General features: G+C 37.8%; 1 protein-coding gene across 1 annotated transcript in view; it reads left to right on the top strand.

Annotated features, from left to right (window-relative positions):
• The window catches only part of LOC147683459 (2-acylglycerol O-acyltransferase 1-like), a 295,228-nt gene that overhangs the window by 192,803 nt on the left and 78,272 nt on the right, over positions 1-24,153 (top strand). The window lies entirely within an intron of this gene.

Here is a 24,153-nt window from a genome sequence, read left to right as displayed (position 1 = left end):
ATAATTGTGAGTGATTAGATGAAGGGTAGCTCTGAGAAGAGCTTTTGGGTTTATGGTACATTTAGGTACTTATGAATAGGTACCAATGCACATTCTTAAATTCAGAATGAAAATTCTGTTGCCCTCATCTGAGAAGTGAACTCCATCTCCTCTGTAGATATCTTGCATGTAGTAACGCAAGCTATTGTTGTACAGGGAGCCCATTCCATGGTCTCTCATGAAAGCTGAAACAGATTTGTTTACATGCTTCCTCGACTTCTCAATTTGTGGACAAAATTGGTTGGACCACCTCCATTTCTGTCTTTGGCATATATTTGAATATACCAAGGCAGTTTGAGGAAAAAGTGCCATTAATTGCTCAAAGGTGTCCTTTAAAAGCATTTCCAGACCTACCCCTGTCAAAGTGCCCAAATCATTACCTCCACAGTGCACTATTAACAGGTCAGGTTTTGGCAAATGCATAAAGGTTTTCACCAATGGTATCAATTGGTGACATTTTAATCCTCTTTGGCCCAACCACTTAATTTCCACATCTTGTAAATTGAGGTTGGGTAAATTTCTGCTCTCAGCATACCTTTGAGCCCAGTGGATGTAACTATGTCCAACAATCCAGACGTTAAACATGGTGGGAGAAGGTTGTGCTGCAGTCAGATGAAGTGTGGTAATGAAAGGGCAGTTGAAACAGTAGGAGTTTGTAAAGAAAAAAAACTGTGGATTTCCAATGCTAATGATTCATTAGCAGTGATTAGTGTATTTCCATTTCTGAAAACAGAAAGTTAGGGTGCATGGATGTGTTCTTTGAAAGATGTAATTTGAATGGTCAAGGAAGAAACTTTTAATGAAAGATTGCACTGGATACGCAGGTGCACTGAGAGTTCAGAGTTCAATTGAAACATTGTTGTGTGAATTTGCAAACATGAGAGGTCTTCCAGGAGGTCGTTGCTATGGAAAAAAGGCAGAGAGGGCAGAGGGGGGAAGGGTTTTGATTTGAAAAAAGTGAGGGAAGAGTTATGATTGGCTAATATGAGAGATATGTGAAATGAATATCTGTATTTCTGTGCTTTCAATAGCTGCAGACTCTGGAGTGCATCCTTTTTCTTCTGCTGAAGACAATTTGGTGTATTTCTGAGACTGTTTTCAAAACTCAAAAAGTATTTGCTAAGGTGAGAAAAGATTTATTTATTTTAGATAGAGAATAGTATGAATTAAGGAGAAAATGATGAAGAAAGCTGTGTTTTTAAACTGTGGCTTTGTCTGTAGTGATATAGAAATAGATTTTGTTACTTTGAGAAATTGTAATTACATATTCGGTGTAGCATTCTGGAATGCAGTTATACAAGTTATTGTTGTATTTGAAGCCCATTCCATGGTCTCTTATGTAAGCTGAAACAGATATGTTGTTTATAAAAATAATTTTTGAAATCAATTACATTTCTGCATATGTACTGCTAGAGCTTCATAGGTTGTTTTGGGTCATATTTATAAGGCATTTGAGTGTCTTTGATGTTATTTTTCCTTTTTAAATGGAAAGCATTCCTCATGGGGCAAGTGTCTTATAAATACGCTCCCACCTGCGCTTGGCAAATTTAGATTTTGATTATGGGAGTTACATAGCCATGTTAATAATGTCGAAAAAATGGTGCTAGGGCATTCCAGAAAACGCTTTCATGTGTCTCAAGGACATTTTCAGTCATTTCCTCTTGAATGCAGGTATACAATTGATTTATATGCTGTGTTTAAAAACGATTCTTTTCTATGATGTTATTTTTTCCTTTTTAAATGGAAAGCGTTCCTCATGGGGCCCTGAGCAGTTCTTAGCCATGTTATTTAATGGGAAGTGGATAACATGGCTAAGAGCATTTGCTGGAAAATGCATGAATATCGCTGACTTTTCAGCGATATTCATGCATTGCGGCCGTTTTTTTTCGCATTTGCGAGCAGTTCTTAGCCATGTTATCCAATGGGAGGTGGATAACATGGCTAAGAGCATTTGCTGGATAATGCATGAATATCGTTCACTTTTCAGCGATATTTATGCATTGCGGCCGTTTTTTTTCGCATTTGCGATAAACCTTGCTAAGGAGAAAATGATGAAGAAAGCTGTGTTTTTAAACTGTGGCTTTGTCTGTAGTGATATAGAAATAGATTTTGTTACTTTGAGAAATTGTAATTGCATATTCGGTGTAGCATTCTGGCATGCAGTAACACAAGTTATTGTTGTATATGAAGCCCATTCCATGGTCTCTTATGTAAGCTGAAACAGATATGTTGTTTTTAAAAACCATTTTTGAAATCAATTACATTTCTGGATATGTACTGCTAGAGCTTCATAGGTTGTTTTGGGTCATATTTATAAGGCATTTGAGTGTAATTGATGTTATTTTTTTCCTTTTTAAATGGAAAGCATTCCTCATGGGGTAAGTGTCTTGTAAATACGTTCCCACCTGCGCTTGGCAAATTTAGATTTTGATTATGGGAGTTACATAGCCATGTTAATAATGTCCAAAAAATGGTGCTAGGGCATTCCAGAAAATGCTTTCATGTGTCTCAAGGATATTTTCAGTCATTTCCTCTTGAATGCAGGTATACAATTGATTTATATGTTGTGTTTAAAAACGATTCTTTTCTATAATGTTATTTTTTCCTTTTTAAATGGAAAGCGTTCCTCATGGGGCCATGAGCAGTTCTTAGCCATGTTATCCAATGGGAGGTGGATAACATGGCTAAAAGCATATGCTGGATAATGCATGAATATCGCTGACTTTTCAGCAATATTGATGCATTGCGGCCGCTTCTTATGGCATTTGCGAGCAGTTCTTAGCCATGTTATCCAATGAGAGGTGGATAACATGGCTAAGAGCATTTGCTGGATAATGCATGAATATTGCTGACTTTTCAGCGATATTCATGCATTGCGGCCGTTTTTTATCGCATTTGCGATAAACCTTGCTAATAGCAAGGTTTATCTGCGATAAAAATCGCCGATGTGCGGCGATAATTTTCGTCTCTAAACAAGTTATCGCTAGTGGTTGGTAATATGCCCCCACGTTTTTGTTTGCAGGAATCGGGAGGCGGGAGAGTAGCACTGAAATCAGTAGTCTGACGCCTGAATCGGGAGGGTTGGCATGTGTGGATTCTCTACAGCTGGGGCTAGGTGATAGCCTGGGACCGGCCTGGCATCTAAAATGGCTGCCGTGCACGACAAAATTGTGGCATTGTAAAAAAGACAAGATGGCGCAGACAATGTTTATCAATAAGGATTCATTTATAATGAAATATTTTATCGCACTGACAAATTGGTGGTCAACACTTCCTGATTTCCTTCGAATCGAACGTTAACAGACGTCACGCAGCAAAGAAAAAAAAAAAATCTCACGCACAGCCGCTGGAACACATGTATCAACATATATGAGCCTTCTCAGCCACCCTCAGAAAATATAAGGGATTAGGATACGTCTCCCGCACCCCCTTATACTTAGTAATTTAATTAAAACGAAGCACAAAATGGTCTCCCGCACCCCCTTATACCTATTCCCGTTTCGCCAGCAGTTTGCGGCCCAGTTCGGTGTTCGGAAAGCGCTTCTACCGTGAAAAATATATTTTTTTTATTTTCCCCACGGGACCCTTTAAAAACCCCAACAACATTCCTAGGGGGTCAAGAGGGGTATACCTTGCCCCCTTTCATTAAATTCCCCCTTCGTTTTTCACCTCTTCTTCTCTCTCGATCCTACCGAGAGATAAGATGGCGGTCGCTCCGGTCTGTTTAGAATGTTGACAGACACCGGGGAGGCAATCAGCTTCGCATCGCAAAGTTCCGTTTCGCAGGTGGGAGCGTATTTATAAGAAACTTGCACCATGAAGAACGCTTTCCATTTAAAAAGGAAAAATAACATTATAGACACTCATATGCCTTATAAATATGACCCAAAGCAACCTATAAAGCTCTAGCAGTACATATCCAGAAATGTAATTGATTTCAAAAAATCGTTTTTAAACACAGCACATAAATCAATTGTATACCTGCATTCAAGAGGAAATGACTGAAAATGTCCTTGTGATGCAGTGCTGGTGCAAAAGATTTTCTATGTTAAATAATAAGTAGGGCGTTAAGTTTTTGATGACTGTTATTCATTTACTGTTTGGTAATAGTGGTTAATAACATTTTTTATTATATTTTTCCACAGATTCAACTGCAGATCTTTTTTAAATTTGAAAAATGCCTACGAAAAATAGAATTAGAAAGGCTAGAAAACGTCAAAGACAGCAGGATGATGTTTTATTGCAGCAGTCCTCTTCCCCAAATACTTATCAAAACACCAAGAAAGCTCCGGGTAAGAGCACAAAATCATTCTTAAAAAATATTTTTAGTAAAAAAAGTATTTTTCGCCAAAATGTTTCAGTTCAGAAAAAGAAGAGTAATTTAAATGGAAAGGAAAGACCCATCAAAAATGTTACTGGTAGAGGAAGAGATAACTCTGTGCATGATAGTAGAAGGAAACAACAGTTTAGGGACATTCGAAAACGAATGTTCCGTAACAGGATAATAGTTAATTTATTAAGAAATATTAAAAAAGGCCAACAGAAAGTGGCATTTTATAAGAAGAAGAAAAATGTAGAGAAAATTATTGATCATGCTTTTGAAATTAAGCGAAAGTTGTTTATTTTGGTAATCAATAGAATTAGGAAACTAAGCAAGGTAATTTCTGATTTCAAAACAAACAGTAGATGGAAGAGAGTAGTAAATCGTAGTAACTTTTGTGAAGTTTTTTCCGGAGAATGGATGCATAGTTCAAGTTCTGAGGCATTTTTTAATGAGGAGAGTTATTTTCAGGATAATGATTTGATGTTTGCAGTTGACACCAGTGGTCGAGCTTATGAAGTGAAGGATGGTTGTCCAGTTGAAAAAGAAAAACTTGTGACAACAGAGACAGAAGAGGTGCTAAGTGATGAGGTTTTAGGAAGACGTCCTAAGGGTCCTGTGTACATTTGGAAGTGTAGTTCTATTTGCAGTGTGCGACAGGTTTCCATCAATTTGCTTTGTGATTTTATACGGACATTTAATAAGAAAAGTTTGAAGCAGAAAATGAAGTTGTTGCAAGATTTAGATCCTTGCAGAGTGAGACAAATGACAGGTTTGCGTGGTCATTCACTGGCTTGTCTTTCCAGGAGAGTATGCCAGAGTGTTTTTCATCATTTCAGGATGGTAGCAGTGCATCATAATAAAGTGAGAAAATTAGTGAGAATGTTGTATTATGCTAAGAGTCCAGCAATTATGCTTAAACAATTATGTGCTGCTCTTTTGCATGGTTCTGAAATAGATGTGAAGAATATTTGTGAAGAAATTGAGTTTTGTTACTTTAGTAGTAAAGATGAGAATGTTCAAATTGACCCTGAAGTAGAGGGTAATGTTGAAGATAATGTACAGGTTTCCAGTCCAGATAATTTTCAGAAGGAAATTGCCCTTTTTCAGATGAAATCAAGTGAGAGGCCTAATTTCACTTGTGTATGTTGTCGACGCACTTATTATAAGAATCAGACTAAGGTAGTGGATTTATATGCAAAAAGTGAAAGGGAAAATAATAGTGAATGGAAGGATTTTGCCACATACTTGATGGTAGAAAATTATTTTGATTTAGGATCGGATCAACGTGTGTGTACTTATTGTTGTAATAAATTAAACCAAAACCAGATGCCTGCTAGGGCAGTTCTTAATAATCTGGAATTGGTTGAGATTCCTTCTGAATTGAAGGATTTAAATACTTATGAATGTATTTTGATTCAAAGTATCCATCCCTTTCAGGCTATTGTAAGAATGGAGCCAAAGACAGGGAAGTTGCCTCCAGCAGATTTACAGAGAGGATTAAAGGGAAGAGTTGTTTATTTGCCTCTAGATTTGAACAAAAACATTAACACAATTGGAATAGAAAAAGTGGAAGAGGAACCTCTGGTTATCTTGGTTAATGGGGTTCCGACAAAGAATAAGAAAATATGGCAAGATTTAGTGGATGTTAGGAAAGTCAAAAAGCGATTTGTGTGCTGGCCAAATTGAGAAAGTAGAGGCCTCTAAAAGTGAAGAAATATATGAACATTATAGTGTTCATCCTTTGCATTCCAAGGAAGTCATGGGGAATGCTATTGAGTTGTTTCAAATGAAACAAGCTAAAGGGAGTCCCATTAGTGTTTGGGAGGAAAGTTTGGAAGCTCGGTGTTTCCCACAGCTATTTCCCACAGGTCGAGGAGGAAGATATGATGAGCGACCTCATCAAATTCCTGCGTCTGAATACCGGACTTTACGATTGTATGCAGAAGATCCTAGGTTTCGTCAATGCATTCCCTATTTGTTTCATCTCCTGTTTGAAAGCGATCTGTCTGGACTGTCATATGCAGTGAACCACATCTTAAAAAGTGGTATACAGATGCGAAATATCTCGGCAAGGGACTTTATGCATAAAGTCAATGTCCAAGACAGTATTTTGGATTCTCACTTAATTAATCTCATGGCGTGTCAGCGTGGTACTAATGAGTACTGGTACCGTCGTCATGGTGATTTAAAATGTATGCTGAGGAACTTAGGAACTCCGACATGGTTCCTCACTCTCAGCTGTGCCGAGTATGGCTGGGAAGACTTACTTGAATTTCTACGAGAGGCAAATGGAAATATTGAAAACATTGAATTCAAGACACCTGGAGAACTGTGTTCTTTGGATCCTGTGAATGTATGCAGGTACTTCAATCATAGATTTGAAGCTATGATGTCTTTCATTACAAATAAGAAGAATCCACCTCTTGGAGAGGTGTTGGATTTCTTCTGGAGAAAGGAGTACCAAGCAAGAGGTGCTCCTCATATACATATGTTGTTGTGGATCAACGATGCACCTAAATTTGGAACAGATCCGGATGACTTAGTGATGAATTTCATAGAACAGTATTCTACGTGTGCTGTTCCAAACGCAACGGAGAAGAAAAGCCTAAGAGAACAAGTTCTACGTTTCCAAAGCCATCGTTGTGGAAAGTATTGTCGTCGTAAATTCAGAAACAAGGACAAGTTCTACACCAAATGTCGTTTCAACTTTCCACGACCGGTGATTTCTAAAGGAAAAGTGAACAGTTTGATGTCTTCACTGCGACATAATGTGACGAGGAAATCACCCAAAAATACATACAATTTGAAAAGGAATGAAGAGTCCAAGTACATCAACGACTACAACCCAGTGATTTTGTCCATGTGGAATGCTAACATGGATATACAGTTTGTGGGTGACAACTGTATGGCTGTGGCTCGGTATGTGACATCTTACATCACCAAAAAAGAAAAGACAGAACTGAAGGATATGTGGGAGGACATTTCCCATGAAAAGAGCCTCAGCAAGAAGTTGTACAGTTTCAGTCTGAAGATGTTGTCGCATCGAGAAATCGGAGCTTACGAATGTTCAGATCGATTGTCTTCAGCAAGTCTCTATGCCAAATCCAGGAGTATTGTTTGGGCGAGTCTTGGTCTTGCTGCAACGCGAAATCGGGTTCTAAAACCTGTCCGGGAAATTGAATATTTGGCAGAAAAGGAACCAAACAGTACCGACATTTTGAAGACCAACATGTTGGATACATATTATCCAAATCGAAGCAGTCACCTTGAGAATGTTTGTCTATATGAGGTTCTACAAAATTATATATTCAAGAGGAACATCAAAGAAGATATTGAGAAAGGAGTGTATGCTGTAATTGGAAGTGAGGGATGCCTGGTCAAGCAAAGAAAATGCCAATTAGTAAACCATCGAAAATTGAGTGGCGAATCTTCAGAAAAAAAGGAGTTTTTCTATTTAGCACTTTTGCAACTTTTCAAGCCTTGACGTGCAGAAGAGGAACTGCTTGGAGATTTCCTCTGTTATGAAGACTCTTTCACTGCTGCTAAGGATAGCATAGAATGTCCTGCTTTTCCCAAATATCAAGAAATGCTAACTTTGGAAATTGAGCAGGAAGCAACGATTGCAGCCGAGATTGCCAGAGACAGTTCTCAGGACAGTCAGAGTTCTGTTTCATTGAGTCAAGATCCACTTGGAGGACCTATTATCGAAAATGAAGCTGCCACTGCTATGAATGAAGTGGAAAGAGCCATGGCACATGCTCAGGAGGATTCAGTTAACTTAGAAGACTTGGAAAAACAACTCAACGTTGAGCAGAGGAAAATATATGATGAAGTTACCAAGCAAATTGAGCATGGATTAAGTCATGAGAAGAAAGAGTGCTCATGTACATCGTTGAAGCCTGTCCTACTGTATGTGAGTGGAGAAGCGGGAACTGGAAAAAGTTTCCTCATTAAAGCAATTTCATGCTATCTGCAGGAAAGGACTGAGTCATCGCTGTCTTGTGTTGTCACCGCTCCTACTGGACTTGCAGCACATAACATTAAAGGTATTACTTTGCATCGTCTACTGATGCTGCCGGTGGAGCATGACAACAAATTACAATATCACAAGTTATCTGGGGATGCTTGCTGTGAAGTTTCAAGAGTCTTGAGGAAAATGAAACTTCTTATCATTGACGAAGTAAGCATGGTTTCCAATGTCATGCTTGCCTTTGTGCATTTGAGAATGCAAGAAGTACTTAAAACTGAATATGATGTGTTATTTGGTGGCAAACACATCATTGTTTTCGGAGATCTTCTGCAGCTGACACCAGTAAAAGGAGAACCTGTGTTCAAAATACTCACGCATGAAGATACCAGGAAGTGCCTAGGGAGCATTGGCAACGTCAATATATGGTTAAACTTCAATTATGCTGAACTGCATGAAAATATGCGTCAGGCAAAAGATGAAGATTACAAGAATATTCTACAAGATATTAGAATTGGAAAAGTGACCGAGCATGGAAAAGAAGCTTTAAATGCACGATTACTTTCAAATTTATATCCCGAACAAGAGATTGTGTCTGAGAATATTTTTCAGAAAATTACTGAGAAGAAATCCGGAATATGTTTGATGCCAACTCTTGCAGAATGTGCCATCTTCAACAACAAAATGTTGAATTTAGAAAAGCAAGAGATTGTGAAACTTGAAGCTATTGACAAAATAGAGCACATGGGATCAACAATTATTTTGTCAGAAAATTTGAAATCAAAATTGGATTCATTAGAGAAGACTATATCTAAAACAGCGGGTTTTGAAAAGACTTTGAATGTGTGTTTAAATTGCCGAATCATTTTGAGAAGAAATTTACATGTTGAAAGAGGTCTGGTAAATGGATCAATGGGTAATGTTGTTGATTTTGAGAAGTACAGAAATAGAGATGGAATAGAATTTTTAAAAATTAAATTTGATGGCATTGAGGAAGTACAGCTAATTGGTCGTTGTTCTGCTAGGTTTTTGCTTGTTAAAGACTTATATGTTCGCCGTAAACAGTTTCCTGTTTGCTTGGCATATGCGGTAACAATTCATAAATCGCAAGGTTTAAGTGTAGACAGTGCATTGGTGAATATTGGCAGTTCTGTGTTCAAGGAGGGTATGGCATATGTGGCATTGTCACGAGTTAGAACTTTATCAGGATTGTACTTGATTGACTGTGATGTCACAAACATTTGTGCGGATCTAGATTGTGTTAAGGAATACAATAGGTTAAGAAGAGAGTATGCGCCACATTTGCCTCAATATCCTTTGTTTGAGAAACGTGTGGTAGGCCGCAAACGTAGAAATATCAGTAATAGTAGGGAGGTTGTTGCAAAAAGACTAAAAGTCAATGAACCGAAAATTGTTAGCAGAAAGAAAGTGGATTCTGTTGAAGATGTTGTCGGTTTTCAATTTGAAAACAGTTCTGGTGTCAACTGCTATGCAAATGTAGTGGTTAATGTTCTCTTTTCACTAGAGAGTTTAAAAGAACAGATTCTGTTGAATTCAGAACAAATTTTATGCTGTTTATTGAATTCTGTTTTCGAGAAATGTAGCACTGATCGAACAAAAGTAGAAAGTGTGTCTGAAGTTCGTTATCTGTTAGATGAATGTTCAGGGCAAACAGACTTCTCTGAAAATAATCAGCAAGATTGTCAGGAGTTTTTAATGTATATGCTTGATGTATTGCAAGATGAGGGTGTAGATGTAGATCACCTGTTTGGGCTTTCTTATCAATGGCAGCATGACTGCGAGAATTGTAGGGTATCAAGTACTACTAGTGTAGACTCAGAAAGATTTATATATTTAACTTTGCCAGACAGTAAATCAGTCTCCTTTAATAAGCTAGTAAATGCAGCGGATCACAACATGGAGTGTAGCCAATGTAAATCTGAAATGATGTCAACATTATTTATACGTAGATATGGACAGTATGTCATTTTAATGATTCAACGATGTAGGCCTGATGGATCAAAATTGTCAACTTTAATAAAAAAATTTGTGGCTTCTCAGCTTTCAATATCAGGAAGGACTTTTGTAACTGTAGCAATTATCTATCACGATGGTCCTTCAACAACATCAGGACATTATACAGCTTATTTAAAGTCTCGAAACGGCTGGTCATTCTGCAATGATTCCGTTGTAACTTTCAAAAAAAAATTGCCGTTTGACCTTAAAAATTCTTACCTGGTGTTTTTAAAACCAAAATTTTAATGAAAGAATCTCGGGATTTCCTGTGAAGAATTGCAAAAGGTTCATGAAGTAGAGGGAATGTAAGTCTGCAATGCTGTCTAGATTATTGGTCCAAAACTTTTAATTATAATGTCAATTTAAAAATCCAACTATATAAACCTGATGCAAGTAAGTCTGCTTCATAGTAAGCAGTATCAGTGTCATAGGAAAAGGAGAACATGAGTGACAAAGAAGGGTAAGATATTAGTAGTCCAGGATTGTGAAAATAATCTTAAATGTATTCTTTTTGAAAGTTGCGAAAATAGAAAATGTCGGGATTTGATTGGAAGAATTACAAGAGTTGCGAATCGCGGCAACATGATTTGGCCTAGTGGAAACATGTGATAGAATGAGAGAAGTCTTTTCTTCTATGTAACATATTTTTCGTATCGATGGAGGTTTTCTTTCAGAAAGTGGCGGGCTGAAAATATTTATAGCACAACAGAGTGAATGCTGTTCATAGGAGATCCTTCGACGTCATTGAAAGTAAGTTAATTTTAAGGAGTTTTGAAATCAGATTTCTTAGGTTGTATGGGTTTTTTAAACACAGTCATTTTGATTGTGTTTTTTTTTCCCCGCTGTTACATGATGAATACCTTCAAGTCACTGATTTAAGTGAAATTTGATACATTCTGAGAACAGCAAAAATAAACCATATAACATGTATAATTAATGTTCTTCTGTTTGTACTTATGATATACATTTAGAAATGTGAGGTAGATATGGAGAAACTGAGTCTTCTGTAAGTGTCAATTTTAATGCTTACAGTGCAGTGTTTCTGGGTACTGTTTTTTTTAAAAAAAGGAATAGGCCTCACCTCAAAGAAAGCTCTTCAAAGCACACATCTTATTTGCATCCTGAAACTATCATTTAAAATATTAGACACAATTTTATGATGGCTTTACATCTTTTTTGCGCTGCTATTGCATCACTATTGTGAGACATCAGCAGTGCAAAAGAAGTACCATGTTCCAAAATAGGTCTCAGTTCATCAGCATGAAGATACTGTTTATTTAAAATATATATCTTTAGGATTGTGTAGGGGACGTAGAGAAGCAGAGGCTTCTGTAAATGTCAAAATTGTTGAAAAAGTGTTTCTTCTTGAACCTTTTCCCTTTTCTTTTGTAATTTTTAAATACATGTTGTAATATTTTTGGAAATGTTTGTTCTCTCTTTTACAGATTGAAAGTATGAAAAAATATTTTAAAAAGGTAACAAGAATTATGAGGTAAATGTTTTCTACTCTTTTTACCCGCAATGCACTGCTGATGATGTCACTGACCATGTCATGAATGATGTAATAAGAGGATATGATTTACTTCATTGGTAGGCCTTCACATGCTTTATCTGCTCTGTATTCTTCAACAAGTGTAAAATTGATCTGTAACCCTGAGTAGGTCTCACCTTAAACAAACCTCACGAGACATCACACCTTATCGTCATCCTGAATTAATAAATAGATCTATTAAACACTATCTCTGATTTACTCTCTAGCTGTCTTTCTTTTTACATTACTCTCTGTTTACTTCCCTTATACTAACTCTTCTTTTTTAAAAAAAAATATTTTTTTGGTTCGCTTCAAGTTCGCGAACCGGGCAGCGAACTTGAAGCGAACCAAAAGAAATAGAGCTTGCCAGAGTGCTAAACATTCTAGCAATTTTATTTGAAAGGGGAGGTAGTTCTGAAAAGAACTTTTTTTTAATGTTTTTGTTGTTTTATTTTTGTATTTTTTTATTTTCAGAACATTTTTTGTTTTTTTTGTATTTTTTGAACAGTTTTATGTTTTTTTTGTGTTTTTCATGGAGGGGAAACAACAAAAAAACAGGCATTGAAAAGGGCTCAACAGGAGCAAAGAAAAAATTACTGCTTGGGTGGGTTAGGGCAGTTATGGTTATCAAACACCAAGTTGATTAAGTTTACGCTCATGTTGCCACATGAGAGCATAGCACCACAATGTATGCACGTAAACTTCATGTGCTTGAAGTTTGGCTGTATGTTTGGCACAGTTTCCTGTGCCTCTCTTACAGTCAAAGATATATTTGAAGTTGATTTGGCCACAGGAGTTGTCGGGGGATTATCTTGCAGGTCCCTTAACTCTGCCCGGCTGTAATTTAATGGATGCCACCTGACCATATGGCGATGCATAGTATAGTTGCCCATACTATACTTTTTCTCTGTGCCTCGAGATAATTTTTTTTTGCAAATTAGGCAGGTGGCATATTTGGCATTAACCTTCTTCTCCCCTCGAGGAATTGAGAAAAACTGCCAAATAAAACTTGTTTTCCTTCGGGAAACACGGGGCAACTCCTGAATAAATTCAGGTTCATCAGTGTCCTCTTCTTCTAAGTCGTCCTCTTCCTCCTCTCTGTTGGCGATGAATTGAGATGGTGGTCCTCTCTTGTCATGAGGAGGTTGAGGTGGTGGTGGGGGTCCACCAGCTGAAGCAAAGATAGAAGCCATTGCAATCAAAATGGAAAATGGTCTTTCTCTCACCAAGATGAAAGTCAGAGTGAGGAAAGAAGAAGGGGTTTACATGATTTGGGAAAAGCAAAAGTTCTGAACCAATGAAAAGTGTTATTTTTAGGTCACATGACCTAGTCATACATCATTTGGAAACCAAAAGTGAAATGAACCAATGAAAACTTTGATAAACAAGTCACATGACTTGTTCCGCTTACGTTACGCGGTGCGCGCCGCGTCCCGCATCGTTTCCGGTTCGCGGTCCCGAGCACTTTCGGGAGCGCTAAAGCGGAGCGTCATAAGACGCATTACACGACAATGATACGTCGCGCTTCCGCGACGCGCCACAGTTCCGCTAACGTAACGTTTACCGGTTCGCGTACTACATCGCGGCATCAAGATGAGCTAATGGAAAGCTTCCCGGTTCGCTTACCGGAAGCGAAGAAAAAAAATATTTCAATAAAAATTATCAATAAACATCTAAAATATATTTTAGGTTTTAAAGAAGAATACATTTTACAGCTACAGATGTTAGCTTTTAAAAAACCAATGAAATTCACAGAAAAAACCATAGGTTATAGTCCATATATAGTTAGGAATTTGCATTTACAAAACCTTGAAAATTCAATGAAAAAACCATTGGTTATAGAACATAAATAGTTAGGAATTTGCATTTACAAAACCTTATTTTACTCGCATAAAACCATTGAAATTCCATATATAGTTAGATGCGCTAACTATATATCGCGCACCCGCAATCCACTGCTGATGATGTCACATATTACATCATTCATGACATGGTCAGTGACATCACTGATGACATCACTGATGACATCTCAAATGACATCACTGATGACATCACTGATGACAACACCCAGTGACTGTATGTTTCTGTAAAGTTAAAATATGTCTTACATATTGAAGAATGAGTGGATGTATAAGTGTCTGGATGAAGGATTTAGTAGGTGCATGACTGACTGTATGAGAGAATGATTAAATGTGTCTCACTGAGTGCATGGGTTAGTGATTAAAGTGTCTTAATTTGGCAATCATTATTTATGTTCTTCTGTAAACTGCTGCATGTTTAAATCAGTAGCTATATCAGTAACTATATGGGTTATTGAATGGTTGCCCAAGTATTTGTATGGGAGACTGAGTATGTGTGTGGGTGGCTGGGAGGTGTATAACTCTGTGCATAGATGTGTGAGCAGTTGATTCCCTAGGTGTATGGGTTCAAAAGTGCATGTAGAAACAGCTGTATGGACAGTTGACTGTGTGCATGAGTATATTGGTGAGTGAATGGATATCTCAGTTCTACATGTCAAAGTAAGTACATATGTAAAACACACTCCATGTGAGAGTTGACATATATAAATAACTGAACATAAGAGCCAGTGAATGTGAGAGTGGCTGTATGAATCATTGTGAACTTGTATCAAGGATTGTATAAGAGAGTAAATATGTGTTAGTATATGTTTGAATAAGTAAGGTGTGTATAACTGTATAGTTGAGGAAATGGAGGTGTGATTGATTCTTTGCATGACTGACTAGGTGTGTGGGTAACTCCATGGATGTGTGACAGTCTGTGAGTGCCTGTTTACACTGAGTGTATCTAAGGTTATATTAGAGTCTGAAGATGTATTATCACATAAATGATATCATCAGTGATGTAATCAGTAATGTCAAATGAGATGTCAGTGATGTCATCAGTGATGTCATTTGAGATGTCATCAGTGATGTCATTTGAGATGTCATCAGTGATGTCATCAGTGATGTCACTGACCATGTCATGAATGATGTAATATGTGACATCATTAGCAGTGGATTGCGGGTCCGCGATATATAGTTAGTGCATCTAACTATATATGGAATTTCAATGGTTTTGTGCGAGTAAAATAAGGTTTTTTAAATGCTAATCCCTAACTATATATGGTCTATAACCTATGGTTTTTTCAGTGAATTTTCAAGGTTTTGTAAATGCAAATTCCTAACTATATATGGTCTATAACCTATGGTTTTTTTCTGTGAATTTCATTGGTTTTTTAAAAGCTAATATCTATAGCTGTAAAATATATTCTTTATTAAGTGACATATCACGTAGCCCGTGAGACGCCTCATGATGCATCGCATAACCGTGACGTATCGTCTCTGCAGCGCAAACCAAACCCAAAACGTAAGCGCGCCAGAACACGCTTAAAGATATATATATATTTTTTTAAGCTTAATTAGACAAAATCCACACGTGCACATATCACAAACGTTCAAAAAACACAATATGTCGGACTCCCGTTACGCTGCCGGTTAGCTGCCCGGTTAATGTACCAGGAAGCACCTTTACCGCGCAGGGAACTTTAATAGCCCCCTCATCAATCCTAGGCGTTCAGGAGGGGTCTGCCTTACCCCTTTCATTCATTTACACCTTTTTTTTTTCCACCTCTTGTCTCTCGATCCCACAGAGAGACAAGATGGCGGCCGCTCCAGACTGTTTACAATGTTAACAGCCAATCAGCTTCTCCTCAGACTCCCGTTACACTGCCGGTTAGCTGTCCGGTTAGCTGCCCGGTTCGCGTACCAAGACGCGTCTCTACGGCGAAAAAATCGTTTTTTTTTTTTTTTTTTTTTTGGGCCCAGCGTGGCTCTATAATATCCCCTCATCAATCCTAGGGGGTCAGAAGGGGTCTACCTTGCCCCTTTCCTTCATTTCCCCCTTTGTTTTGGCCTCCTCTTGTCTCTCGATCCTACCGAGAGACAAGATGGCGGCCGCTCCGGACTGTTTACAATGTTGACAGCCAATCAGCTACTCGTCAGACTCCCGTTACACTGCCGGTTAGCTGCCCGGTTAGCTGCCCGGTTCGCGTACCAAGACGCGTCTCTACGGCGAAAAAATCGGAATTTTTTTTTTTTTTTTTGGGCCCAGCGTGGCTCTATAATATCCCCTCATCAATCCTCGGGGGTCAGAAGGGGTCTACCTTGCCCCCTTTCCTTCATTTCCCCCTTTGTTTTGGCCTCCTCTTGTCTCTCGATCCTACCGAGAGACAAGATGGCGGCCGCACCGGACTGTTTAGAATGTTGACAGACACCGGAGAGCCAATCAGCTTCGCTTCGCAAAGCTCCGATAAGCGAAAAGTACGCGAACCGGAGCGCTGCCCGGAGCGCTGTTACAGATATATATCTTGTTTTAAACGTTAATTTCTCAAAATTCACTGAAGCACATATATTGAGACCTAGCAAAGGCACATCGGGCTAACAGTCCCTACAATTTTGCCAAGTTTCGTGGAAATCCATTCAGCCGTTCGGGCTAAAAGTGAGTCCAACCGCCCTATGGAAATTAACATGGGAAAAACGCGTTTTGGGACCCCCCTTTTTTCTCGGCCCCCCCTTGACGAACCCCCCCCAAATTTCCAGGAGCTGCTCAGAAACAAAATGTGCCATTTTCCTGAAAATTTCAGCCAATTCCGTCCACAAACGCCAAAGTTATTAGGCATAGAATTTTCAAAAGTTCCATAGAGAAAAAATCCTAACTATATATACCTACTGGCGACCGCCAGTAGGTAATTACCTACTGGCGGTCGCCAGTAGGTATATATAGTTAGGATTTTTTCTCTATGGAACTTTTGAAAATTCTATGTCTAATAACTTTGGCGTTTGTGGACGGAATTGGCTGAAATTTTCAGGAAAATGGCACATTTTGTTTCTGAGCAGCCTCTGAAAATTGGGGGGGGGGGGTCGTCAAGGGGGGGGCCGAGAAAAAAGGGGGGTCCCAAAACGCGTTTTTCCCATTCATTTTTCCATAGGGCGGTTGGCCTCACTTTTAGCTCGAACGGCTGAATGGATTTGCACGAAACTTGGCAAAATTGTAGGGACTGTTAGCCCGATGTGCCTTTGCTAGGTCTCAATATATGTGCTCCAGTGGATTTTGAGAAATTAACGTTCAAAAAAAGATATATATCTGTAACAGCGCTCCGGGTAGCGCTCCGGTTCGCGTACTTTTCGCGTAGCGGAACTTTGAGATGCGAAGCTGATTGGCTCTCCGGTGTCTGTCAACATTCTAAACAGTCCGGAGCGGCCGCCATCTTGTCTCTCGGTAGGATCGAGAGACAAGAGGAGGCCAAAACAAAGGGGGAAATTACCATAAGGGGGCATAGTAGATTCTCGTTAACCCCCTAGGTTTTATGTGGAGGTTTTAAAAGGGCCCAGCAGGGCAAAAAAAAAATATATTTTTTTTTTGCGTGGGGAGCGGCCGGTTCGCGAACCGTAAAGCGTTCTGGGCAGCGTACTATAAGGAAAAAAGAATGATAGACTTTTGAAATACTGTATGTTAATTGTTTGTTGTTTTTGTTGATTATTTTATTATTTCTTTATTTTTTCAAACATTTTTTTTTTGTGATTGTGTTTCATAATTTATTACACTTTCTAACATTTCACTGTCAGAAATTTCATAATTCTCATTGAATATACTTTGTAGTCTTTGAGGGTGTAAAATGTCCTCATTTTTAAGGAGGTTATCTACTGCTTGCACACATTGCAGTAGTTCCTGGTCCCTACTTTCATCCATAAATTCATTTTCATTTTGATCAATGATTTCTTGGCTGCTCTCTTGCAGTACAATTTTAAATTCAACTTTCTGTTCGCCTTCCATTTTGCCTGAAATTTGGATAAAAAAAATATATATTAGTAGAGATAGGGCACTGTTGGGATTAATTTTAGATAGGCAGTTTTTATCAGTGAATTTATCTTTTGGCAGTGTATAGTATCAGAGTGGAAGTAGGACTATAAAAAAGTGTATGTGATTTAACCAAGAGAAGCCTAACTCCATACATAACTATAACAGAGAAGTCTATCTAAATCTATAACTACTACTAGAGAGTGATAGTATATAACTATCAGAAAAAGTTTACCATATTAACTTATAGTGCACAATATACTTCAGTTTTAAAAATAACAACTTACCTTCACAAACAAGTTGAAGTGTTTAGTGATAATTCAAATGTAATGTACAACAAGAAGTAGCAGTCAAAATGGCTGTGTTTCCTTCTCTTCCTTTATATATATTCAGGTATATAACCAATCAAATGTCAGGTAAGAAAAGTAGAAAATGAAAGTACCATTTTCATTGGTTGTCAATTCCAACACTTCAGATGTGTTTTGTGAAGTAATTTACCTCACGGTATTTAGAGAGGTCTACAGGCTAAATGGCTAAATGGAATTTCAATCAAATTTGTGAAAATGAAAGGGATTGTTATGTAGTATGAGCTAATCTATATTTGGTGAGAGTGTCTCCAGTCGTTTTTCTGTGAATTACTTTCCCACCTTTTTTATTGGACCGCTTCCCGGTATGCGTCCCGGTCCGCGAACCAGCAGCGTTACGGGAGTCCACCATTTTGTGTTTCGGTCGAATCAAGATACAAGATGGAGGGCAAATAATGTTCAGAATGGGTAGAAGGGGGCACGGTAGATGTATCTTGACCCCCTAGGTTTTCTGAGGGTGGCTGAGGAGAACCATATGTGCGGGAAAAAAACATTTTTTTTTTAAATTTTGCGCGGTTAGCTTCCAGTTTGCGTACCGGGTAGCGCTCCGGGAAGCGTAGTTTGTTGAAAATTAGAGAAAAAAGTTAGAGAAAAATAATAAATGTGAGTGATCAGATGTAGGGTAGCTCTGAGAAGAGCTTTTGGGTTTATGGTACATTTAGGTACTTATAAGTAGGTACCAATGCACAGTCTTAAATTCAAAATGAAAATTCTGTTGCCCTCATCTGAGAAGTGAACTCCATCTCCTCTGTAGATATCTTGCATGTAGTAACGCAAGTTATTGTTGTACATGGAGCCCATTCCATGGTCTCTCATGTAAGCTGAAACAGATTTGTTTACATGCTTCCTCGACTTCTCAATTTGTGGACAAAATTGGTTGGACCACCTCCATTTCTGTCTTTGGCATATATTGGAATATACCAAGGCAGTTTGAGGAAAAAGTGCCATTAATTGCTCAAAGGTGTCCTTTAAAAGCATTTCCAGACCTACCCCAGTCAAAGTGCCCAAATCATTACCTCCACAGTGCACAATTAACAGGTCAGGTTTTGGCAAATGCATAAAGGTTTTCACCAATGGTATCAATTGGTGACATTTTAATCCTCTTTGGCCCAACCACTTAATTTCCACATCTTGTAAATTGAGGTTAGGTAAATTTCTGTTCTCAGCATACCTTTGAGCCCAGTAGATGTAACTATGTCCAACAATCCAGACATTAAACATGGTGGGAGAAGGTTGTGCTGCAGTCAGATGAAGTGTGGTAATGAAAGGGCAGTTGAAACAGTAGGAGTTTGTAAAGAAAAAAACCTGTGGATTTCCAGTGCTAATGATTCATTAGCAGTGATTGGTGCATTTCCATTTCTGAAAACAGAAAGTTAGGGTGCATGGATGTGTTCTTTGAAAGATGTAATTTGAATGGTCAAGGAAAAAACATTTAATGAAAGATTGCACTGGATACGCAGGTGCACTGAGAGTTCAGAGTTCAATTGAAACATTGTTGTGTGAACTTGCAAACATGAGAGGTCTTTCAGGAGGTGGTTGCTAAGCAAAAAAGGCAGAGAGGGCAGAGGGGGGAAGGGTTTTGATTTGAAAAAAGTGAGGGAAGAGTTATGATTGGCTAATATGAGAGATATGTGTAATGAATATCAGCATTTCTGTGCTTTCTATAGCTGCAGCCTCTGGAGTGCATCCTCTTTGTTCTGCTGAAGACAATTTGGTGTATTTTTGAGACTGTTTTGAAAATCAAAAAGTATTTGCTAAGGTGAGAAAAGATTTATTTAATTTAGATAGAGAATAGTATGATTTAAGGAGAAAATGATGAAGAAAGCTGTGTTTTTAAAATGTGGCTTTGTCTCAAGTGATATACAAATAGATTGTGTTTCTTTGAGAAATTGTAATTGCATATTCTGTGTAGAAATCTGGCATGCAGTAACACAAGTTATTGTTGTACATGGAGCCCATTCCATGGTGTCTCATGTAAGCTGAAACAGATATGTTGTGTTTAAAAACGATTTTTGAAAACAATTACATTTCTGGATATGTTCTGCTAGAGCTTCATAGGTTGTTTGGGCCATATTTATAAGGCATTTGAGTGTCTATGATGTTATTTTTCCCATTTAAATTGAAGAGCTTTCTCCATGGGGCAACTTTCTTGTAAATACGCTCCCACCTGTGCTTGGCAAATTTTGATTTTGATTATGGGAGTTACATAGCCATGTTAAAATGACCCAAAAATGGTGCAAGGGCAATAAAAAAAATGCTTTTATGTGTCTTAAGGACATTTTCAGTCATTTCCTCTTGAATGTAGGTATACAATTGATTCATATGTTGTGTTCAAAAACGGTTTTTGAAATCAATTACATTTCTGGATATGTACTGCTAGAGCTTCATAGGTTGTTTGGAGCATATTTAAAAGGCATTTGAGTGTCTATGATGTTATTTTTCCCATTTTAATTGAAGAGCTTTCTCCATGGGGCAACTTTCTTGTAAATACGCTCCCACCTGTGCTTGGCAAATTTTGATTTTGATTATGGGAGTTACATAGCCATGTTAAAATGACCCAAAAATGGTGCAAGGGCAATAAAAAAAAACGCTTTTATGTGTCTTAAGGACATTTTCAGTCATTTCCTCTTGAATGTAGGTATACAATTGATTTATATGTTGTGTTCAAAAACGTTTTTTGAAATCAATTACATTTCTGGATATGTACTGCTAGAGCTTCATAGGTTGTTTGGAGCATATTTAAAAGGCATTTGAGTGTCTATGATGTTATTTTTCCCATTTTAATTGAAGAGCTTTCTCCATGGGGCAACTTTCTTGTAAATACGCTCCCACCTGTGCTTGGCAAATTTTGATTTTGATTATGGGAGTTACATAGCCATGTTAAAATGACCCAAAAATGGTGCAAGGGCAATCAAAAAAAACCCTTTCATGTGTCTTAAGGACATTTTAAGTCAATGAGGAAACATAGGTGAAGTAATTCTGAAAAAAGGAAAAAAAACTCCTCTTTTTTCAATTACATTAGTAGTGTTTCCTAAGTTTATGAATGACATTGTGCAGATGAAGTTTAGGTCTGACCACAGATTCAAAACAGGTCTGTCCTTTGTTCAAGAGTGAAGTGGACATGACTTACTTCATTGGTAGGCCTTCACATGTATTATCTCCTTTGTATTCTTCAACACGCAAAAAACTCTTCTGCAACCGTGAGTAGGCCTCACCTAAAACAAACCTCTGGAAAGGCCACACCTTATCGTCATCCTGAATCAATCATTTAAAATGTTACAGAGAGATTTATGATAGGTGTATGCCTGTTTTGTACCACTGTGCGTCACTTTTGTGACGCAGTGGTGGTGCAAAAGATTCGCTATGTTAAATAATAAGTAGGGTGTTAAGTTTTTGATGACTGTTATTCATTTACTGTTTGGTAATAGTGGTTAATAACCTTTTTTATTATATTTTTCCACAGATTCAACTGCAGATCATTTCAAAATTTGAAAATGCCAAGTAAGAATCGAATTAGAAAGGCTAGAAAACATCAAAGACAGCAGGATCATCTATTATTGCAGCAGTCCTCTCCCAAAAAAACTTGTGAAATCACCAAGAAAGCTCCGGGTAAGACCACGAAATCATTCATAAGAAATATTTGTAGTAAAAAAAGTATTTCTACAGAAAATGTTTCAGTCCAGAAAAAGAGAAGCAATTTAAATGGAAAGGAAAGACCAATCAAAAATGTTACTGCTAGAGCAAGAGATAACTCTGTGCATGATAGTAGAAGGAAACAACAGTTTAGGGACATTCGAAAACGAATGTTCCGCAACAGGATAATAGTTAATTTATTAAAAAATATTAAGAAAGGCCAACAGAAAGTGGCATTTTATAAGAAAAAGAAAAATGTAGAGAAAATTATTGATCATGCTTTCGAAATTAAGCGAAAGTTGTTTATTTTGGTAATCAATAGAATTAGGACACTAAACAAGGTAATTTCTGATTTCAAATGAAATAGTAGATGGAAGAGAGTAGTTAATCGTAGTAACTTTTGTGAAGTTTTTTACGGAGAATGGATGCATAGTTCAAGTTGTGAGGCATTTTTTAATGAGGAGAGTTATTTTCAGGATAATGATTTGGTGTTTGCAGTTGACACCAGTGGTCGAGCTTATGAAGTGAAGGATGGTTGTCCAGTTGAAAAAGAAAAACTTGTGACAACAGAGATAGAAGAGGCGTTAAGTGATGAGGTTTTAGAAAGACGTCCTAAAGGTCCTGTGTACATTTGGAAGTGTAGTTCTATTTGCAGTGTGCGACAGGATTCCATCAATTTGCTTTGTGATTTTGTACGGACATTTAATAAGAAAAGTTTGAAGCAGAAAATGAAGTTGTTGCAAGAATTAGATCCTTGCAGAGTGAGACAAGTGACAGGTTTGCGTGGTCATTCACTGGCTTGTCTTTCCAGGAGAGTATGCCAGGGTGTTTTTCATCATTTCAGGATGCTAGCAGTGCATCATAATAAAGTGAGGAAATTAGTGAGAATGTTGTATCATGCTAAGAGTCCAGCAATTATGCTTAAACAATTATGTGCTGCTCTTTTGCATGGTTCTGAAATAGATGTCAAGAATATTTGTGAAGAAATTGAGTTTTGTTACTTTGGAAGTAAAGATGAGAATGTTCAAATTGACCCAGAAGTAGAGGGTAATGTTGAAGATAATGTACAGGTTTCCAGTACAGATAATTTTCAGAAGGAAATTGCCACGTTTCAGATGAAATCAAGTGAGAGGCCTAATTTCACTTGTGTGTGTTGTCGACGCACTTATTACAAGAATCAGATTAAGTTAGTGGATTTATATGCAAAAAGTGAAAGGGAAAATAATAGTGAATGGAAGGATTTTGCCACATACTTGATGGTAGAAAATTGTTTTGATTTGGGATCGGATCAACGTGTGTGTACTTATTGTTGTAACAAATTAAACCAAAACCAGATGCCTGCTAGGGCGGTTCATAATAATCTGGAATTGGTTGAGATTCCTTCTGAATTGAAGGATTTAAATACTTATGAATCTATTTTGATTCAAAGTATCCATCCCTTTCAGGCTATTGTAAGAATGGAGCCAAAGACAGGGAAGTTGCCTCCATCAGATTTACAGAGAGGATTAAAGGGAAGAGTTGTTTATTTGCCTCTAGATTTGAACAAAAACATAAACACAATTGGAGTAGAAAAAGTGGAAGAGGAACCTCTGGTTATCTTAGTTAATGGGGTTCCGACAAAGAATAAGAAAATATGGCAAGATTTAGTGGATGTTAGGAAAGTCAAAAAGGCAACATTGTATTTGAAGAAAAATAATAAGTACTATAAGAATGTATATGTTGCAGAAGAGGAAGTAAGTGATGAAGAGGATAGCGATTTGTGTGCTGGCCAAATTGAGAAAGTAGAGGCCTCTAAAAGTGAAGAAATATATGAACATTATAGTGTTCATCCTTTGCATTCCAAGGAAGTCATGGGGAATGCTATTGAGTTGTTTCAAATGAAACAAGCCAAAGGGAGTCCCATTAGTGTTTGGGAGGAAAGTTTGGAAGCTCGGTGTTTCCCACAGCTATTTCCAACAGGTCAAGGAGGAAGATATGATGAGCGACTTCATCAAATTCCTGCGTCTGAATACCGGACTTTACGATTGTATGCAGAAGATGCTAGGTTTCGTCAATGCATTCCCTATTTGTTTCATCTCCTGTTTGAAAGCGATCTGTCTGGACTGTCATATACAGTGAACCACATCTTAAAAAGTGGTATACAGATGCGAAACATCTCGGCAAGTGACTTTATGCATAAAGTCAATGTCCAAGACAGTATTTTGGATTCTCACCTAATTAATCTCATGGCTTGTCAGCGTGGTACTAATGAGTACTGGTACCGTCGTCATGGTGATTTAAAATGTATGCTGAGGAACTTAGGAACTCCGACATGGTTCCTTACTCTCAGCTGTGCCGAGTATGGCTGGGAAGACTTACTTGAATTTCTACGAGAGGCAAATGGAAACATTAAAAACATTGAATTCAAGACACCCGGAGAACT

Source organism: Lissotriton vulgaris, chromosome 11, assembly GCF_964263255.1.
Source record: "Lissotriton vulgaris chromosome 11, aLisVul1.2, whole genome shotgun sequence".
NCBI lineage: Eukaryota > Metazoa > Chordata > Amphibia > Caudata > Salamandridae > Lissotriton > Lissotriton vulgaris.
Note: the sequence above shows the minus strand (reverse complement) of the source record. Positions and strands in the feature narration are given on the sequence as shown.